Source organism: Phacochoerus africanus, chromosome 7 (assembly GCF_016906955.1).
Source record: "Phacochoerus africanus isolate WHEZ1 chromosome 7, ROS_Pafr_v1, whole genome shotgun sequence".
Classification (NCBI taxonomy): domain Eukaryota; kingdom Metazoa; phylum Chordata; class Mammalia; order Artiodactyla; family Suidae; genus Phacochoerus; species Phacochoerus africanus.
The window spans coordinates 1,886,746-1,892,745 of NC_062550.1; positions in this window are offsets into that span (position 1 = coordinate 1,886,746).

Sequence of the window (6,000 nt, forward strand, 5' to 3'; positions counted from 1 at the left end):
GGATGAGGTTTGCCAGTGTTTCACTGAGGATATTGCTCCCATATTCATTAGGAATGTGGTCTGTGTTTTTCTTTTATTGTGGTATCTGTGTCTCTTTTATTTGTGACATCTGGGTTAAAGTCTGTCTAGTAGCCTAGGGTCTGGGCTCCTTAGAGAGAGTTTCTATTGACTGCATCCCTACCTCCACCTTTGTATGCGTTCCTGTTTATTTGTGACTCTCAAAATTGTTTTTTTCAGTTTTCTGAGAAATAATTGAGACACATCATTGTATGAGTTTAATGCCTACAACATGATGTTTGACTTACATATATTGTGAAATGATTACTACAGTAGGTTTAGCGAACATCCATCTTATATAAATACAATAAAGAGAAAAGAAAAAGAAAAGAAAGGAGTTCCCATCATGGCTCAGTGGAAACAAATCTGACTAGTATCCATGAGGACACATGTTTGACCCCTGGCCTCACTCAGTGGGTTAAGGATCCAGCATTGCTATGAGATGTGGTGTAGGTTACAGACGTAGCTCAGATCTGGCCTGGCTGTGGCTGTGGTATAGGCCAGCGGCTACAGCTCCAATTTGACCCCTAGCCTGGGAAACTCCATATGCTGCAGGTGCAGCCCTAAAATGCAAAAGGAGGAAAGAAAGAAAGAAAGAAAGAAAGAAAGAAAGAAAGAAAGAAAGAAAGAAAGAAAGAAAGAAAGAAAGAAAGAAAGAAAGAAAGAAAGAAAGCCTGTAGGAGCTCTTTTGTGGTGCAGTGGGTTAAGGATCTGGCATTGTCATTGCAGGTGACTGCTGTGGCATATGTTTGATCCCTGGCCCAGGAACTTCCACCTGCTGCAGGTGCAGCCAGCTGAAAAAAAAAAGAAAGGAAAGAAAAAAGAAAAAACATTCTCCTTATGATGACAACTTATAAGGTTTGCTCTCTTAACTCTCCTGTACATCGTACAGCAGTGTTAGCTGTGGTCTTCGTGGTGCACATTCTGTTCTTTTTTTAAACTACATACCTTATATTCTTAGTACTTACCTTATAACTGGAAGTTTGTACCTTGTGACTTCCTTCCTCCAATTTTCCCTCCCACACCATTCATCTCTGGTGACCTCAAGTCTGATTTCTTTTTCTGAGTTGGTCTCTTTTTAAACATACATACATGTGAGATCATACAGTATTCATCTTTCTGTCTTACTTATTTTTCTTAGCATAATGCAAAATACCTTCAAGGTCCATTTGTGTTTTTGCAAATGGTAGGATATCCTTTTTTATTGATGAATAATATTTTATATATAATTTAATTATATATATGCAAATAAATAAGAATATATATTATATGTAATATATACAAGAATATTATATATTTAATAATATATAGATTTTTGTGAGTCTCACAATTTTTTTCTGAAAATTGTATATTTAAAGTAATATAATGTGGGAGTTCCTGTTGTGGCTCAGTGGTAATGAACCCAACTAGTATCCATGAGGACACGGGTTCAATCTCTGGCCTTGTTCAGTGGTTTAAGGATCTGGCATTGCTGTGAGTTGCCGTGTAGTTTGCAGACATGGCTTGGATCTGATGTTGCTGTGGCTGTAGTGTAGACTGGTGGCTACCAACTCTGATTCATCCTGGGAATTGGCATTTCCAGTTCCTATGCAGCCTGGGAAACTCCATATGCCACAGATGCAGCCCTAAAAAAAAAAAAAAAAAGACAAAAAAAGTAATAATAATGTAACAACTCTGGAAATTAGATTGTCCCTCAACCCTGTGCTTATTGCTGTTTCTGCTGTATGTTGAGTTACTTTCTCAAACTGTTTCTGTAAAGTTTATATTCTTTGTTGTGTGAGGCAGCTAAAGTCTCTCTGTGGTTAGTTCAGTTGTCTGCTAATGATTGGATATAGATTTCCTTTAATGCCTTCATCCAGTATGTCTCCCAGGCTTTGCTGAGGGGCTCAGTGTGTCTTTGGATTGCACTTTCAAATCTATGGCAACTCTATCTCAACCCTCACTTCCTGCTTTCACAGAGCCTCGAGTCAGTCTAGGTGAGAGACTGAGCCCTTCTCAGATCTTTCCTGGGCAGATGCACACCCCTGCATATGTGTGTGCCCTTCTAAGTCCCCAAGAATATTTCAAAGCTTTTCAAAGCCCCTTGTTGACATTTTGTTTCCCCAACTTTCTTTTTAAGATTTTTAACCTGTTTCCGTTTTTTTTCCAACTGGTTTCACTGCCTCAAGCAGCTACAAAATTAAGCAACCACTGCTGATTGTTTTTGACAAACACCACAGATATGGAGCTTGTTTGCACAGAGCGATTTCTGAGTCAAGTCAAGTTAAGACTATCCTTTTGAGTTGCTATTTCCAGTTAACTGCCAAATAGGTCAATAGTGATTGTTCTCTAGCTTTGGAGCTTTTGTAGGGAGCTCTACACTCTTTCTGTCCCTGCTAATGGCACTCAGGCTGCTAGTTTTCAAACCTACCATGGTTCTGGGGCTGATGATTTTCATCATATGTGATGGTTAATTTTATATGTCAACTTGGCTGGGCCATGGAGTGTGCAAACTTTTGGTCAAACCTTATTACGATTGTGTCTGTGAGGGTCCTTCTGGATACGAGTAACATTTGAATTATTAGGCTGAGTTAAGCAGATTGCCCTCCCTCATGTGGGCAGGATGCATCCAGTCAACTGAAGACCAGCAGAGAATAGAGAAGCTGAGGAAGAGGGAATTCCCTCTTCCTGCCTGGCTGAGCTGGAACATAGGTCTGGTTCCATTTTTAGACTTGAACTGAAAACCTGGCTCTTCTTGAGTCACAAGCCTGCTGGTTCTCAGACTGTAACACACACCCTAAGCTCTCCTGCTTCTCAGGCTTTTGCACCTGGTCTGTGCCTGTCCGTCTTGCCAGCTACAGGTCTTGGAGTTTCTCAGCTTTCATAATCGTGTAAGCCAATTTCTTGTAATACCTATATTATCCCTATTTTATATATAGAAAATATATACTAGAATACGTGTACGCTTGTGTGTGTGTATGTATCCAATTACAACTGTTGGAACTGTTTTTCTGGAGAGCTCTGACTAATGCACCATGATTGCAGTGCTGTTGGCTTTTAAATCTACCATGGAGTTGAAGAGAGAGAAGTGGAGATAAGTCAAAAGGCCACAAAGTTTGCTATTTTTACTAAAATTTGTTCATTTTCCTTGAAAAGACATTTCTTGAGTTGTTGAAAGCCCTTGTTTAATGTACAGAGCTGTGAAAAGGTTGGTTTTGACAATTTTTTTCCCAGATTGCTTGCTTTTACGGAAGACTGGATTTTCAGAGGTCCATGCCCCATCGTCCAGAGTGCTTCTCTGTAGGTCTTGTTTCTTACCCCACCTTTCTCAATTATCTATCTGGTTCTCCTGAAAGAGAATGAACAATGGAGGTTCTGCTTTGGATGGACTAATTCAGAAGCCAAATGCAGGATCTATAAGAGCAAAGGGGATTAAGGAGTGGGCCGGCATGGGAGGGGTTTGGATCGTCCAGGAATGAGGTGACGGTGCCTCAGTCTGGGTTCCTATAAGGGGAAAAAAAAGGAAAGGTGAATCAATGATGGTCTGGCATCTTGAACAGAAAAAAAAAAAAAAAAAGCAAGAGAGCCCTGTAGTTTGAAAAGATCCTTGCCAGTAGCAAAGGGAAATGGCAGGGACACCATGTACCGGATAAGCCGGGTGTGCCGTGGGCGCATTAAGAGGGATGACCGCTTGAGGCTGCACATGGAGGAGCTGTGCTTGGAGAGGGGAGGGCAGGGAATTGTTCAGCTCTAGGAGCTGGGCTGCAACCTCAGAGGTGACTCGGGGGATGCTGCATCCTCCACGAGGGTCTGGCAAGGCAGGAAGTCACAGAACGGGACCGGATTCTGTGTGAAAGGTCATGGACCAGACACCAACCCAGCCAGCTTGACAAGCAAAGACGCTGTGACGGGAAAAGTAGAACAGAACCTGACAAACAGAGAGAACACAGGCTGGGGACATCAGGGTCTCTGCTGATGTGATTTGAAAGCAGAATCATAAAGTCCCTTGTGAATTTCTTGAAGTAGGTCAGATTGCAAAGGGACAGGTGGTGTTTGCCATGTAAGCAGACACTGCAGGCATGACTCAGAGTTTTCTTCCAGCCACACCTGTAATCAAGGGTTCCTCAGTGTATTCATCCCATGATCTTTCCTGAGTCCTGCCCTGTGCTCTAGACGCGAGAGGGAGAGAGCCACGCAGACGAGAGAAATACCCCTTATCCTCATGAACGTGTGAGGCGAGGCACCTGGCATAGAGCAGACCTGCACCCAGGGCTGTTGCTACGATTGTGCCCAGGAGGGTTTGCTGAGCACAGAGTGGGCCATCTTGGCTGTCACCGGCAGGGGGACAGAGGAGGTGGCCTCACGGAGGGACTCTTTCCCAGGGCGGGTCTGGCTCTTCCCAGAGCACTGGACACTCCCCACACTGCACCACCTTTGCTCTGTGTGCCTGTGGCTTCTGTGCCTCCGACCCCCTGCCCAGGAGTGAGCACAGAGGAACACTTAAGAATGTGGGCTGGAGTTCCCGTCGTGGCGCAGTGGTTAACGAATCTGACTAGGAACCATGAGGTTGCAGGTTCGGTCCCTGCTCTTGCTCAGTGGGTTAACGATCCGGCGTTGCCATGAGCTGTGGTGTACGTTGCAGACGCGGCTCAGATCCTGCGTTGCTGTGGCTCTGGCGTAGGCCAGTGGCTACAGCTCCGATTGTACCCCTAGCCTGGGAACCTCCATATGCTGCGGTAGTGGCCCAAAGAAATAGCAAAAAGACAAAAAAAAAAAGAAAAAAAAGAATGTGGGTTGCTGTCCTTGAATCAGGCAGGAGACTGTGCAGGGGAGGAAATAGGAAACACCCTCACAGGATGGCCTAGTGCAAGGCCAGCATCCCCGGAGCTGGTCTGTGGCCTCTCATCTGGAGGAGGAGCAAGAGTGGCCCAGACCACCATGGTCACCGAGGAGTCAGGGCTGGTGGCCACCCGAGGTCAGAGTCCAGCTCTCTGGGCTCTGGCTCCGGTGAGTGTCCTTGTCTGAGCAGTGGCCAGACAGTTGTGTGCTGCCCATCGTGCTTTGTCCCCATTGCTGGCCTGAGGGGTGCTGGGCCAGGGCCGGCTCCACTCGGCCTATGGGCTGCTCAGTCCCCTCTGAATCTCCATCCTTCCCTGTGCAGTCTGGTGCTGGGCCGGCCTCTAGGATGGTCCCCCTGCAGGCCCAAGAAAACAGGTCACTGAGGCTTAGTGATGATGGGCCATCTTAGGCCAGTGGAGGGAGCAGCTGTTCCCACGGCATGTGACAGCTCCTGAGATGGCGTAATCTGGGGCCCAGCTACAGAGGGAGAAGTGAGGCGAGTCCTTAGACACCAAGCCTCAAAGCTGCAAGGCCCGGGGGGTCACTTCAGGGAGGGCCTGGATGAGGGACCGCAGCCCCGCCCCAGGGCTCAATACTCCCTCACTTTCTATTTTTGTTAAATCCCACCTCCCAGCTTCCCCTTTGGTGACCCCAAATTTGTCAAGGCCCCCAGGAGTCCGTCCACCGTGGATGCTGTGCCCGCCGATGCTGGGTCCGTTTCCCTCCGGGAGGGGCCTGCAGATGTTCTCTGGAAAGGGCTGGGAGCACGTATTTTCTGCCCCAGGGCTGGGCGGCGGCTGCCCCCGCTGCCCAGCCCACAGCGGCAGGTGGGCAACCGCAGGGGGACTCTGGCTCTGGACATTGGCATTCGAATTTCATATCATTGCTGTGTATCATGAAGTATCAGCATTGATAATTTTTTCCAATCATTTAAAGAGGTTAAAAAAAAACCCCAAAGCACCGTTAACCTGCAGAACTTCAGGCAGCAGCCCGCGTTTGGCCCCAGATGTCCTTGTTTAGCAATTCCTCCTCCCAAGGTCCTAGAAGGGGCAAAGACAGGGGCACTTGGCCCGTTGATGTGGTTACGTGATGACCAGAGGCCCCACCCTGGTTGTGGAAGGGAAG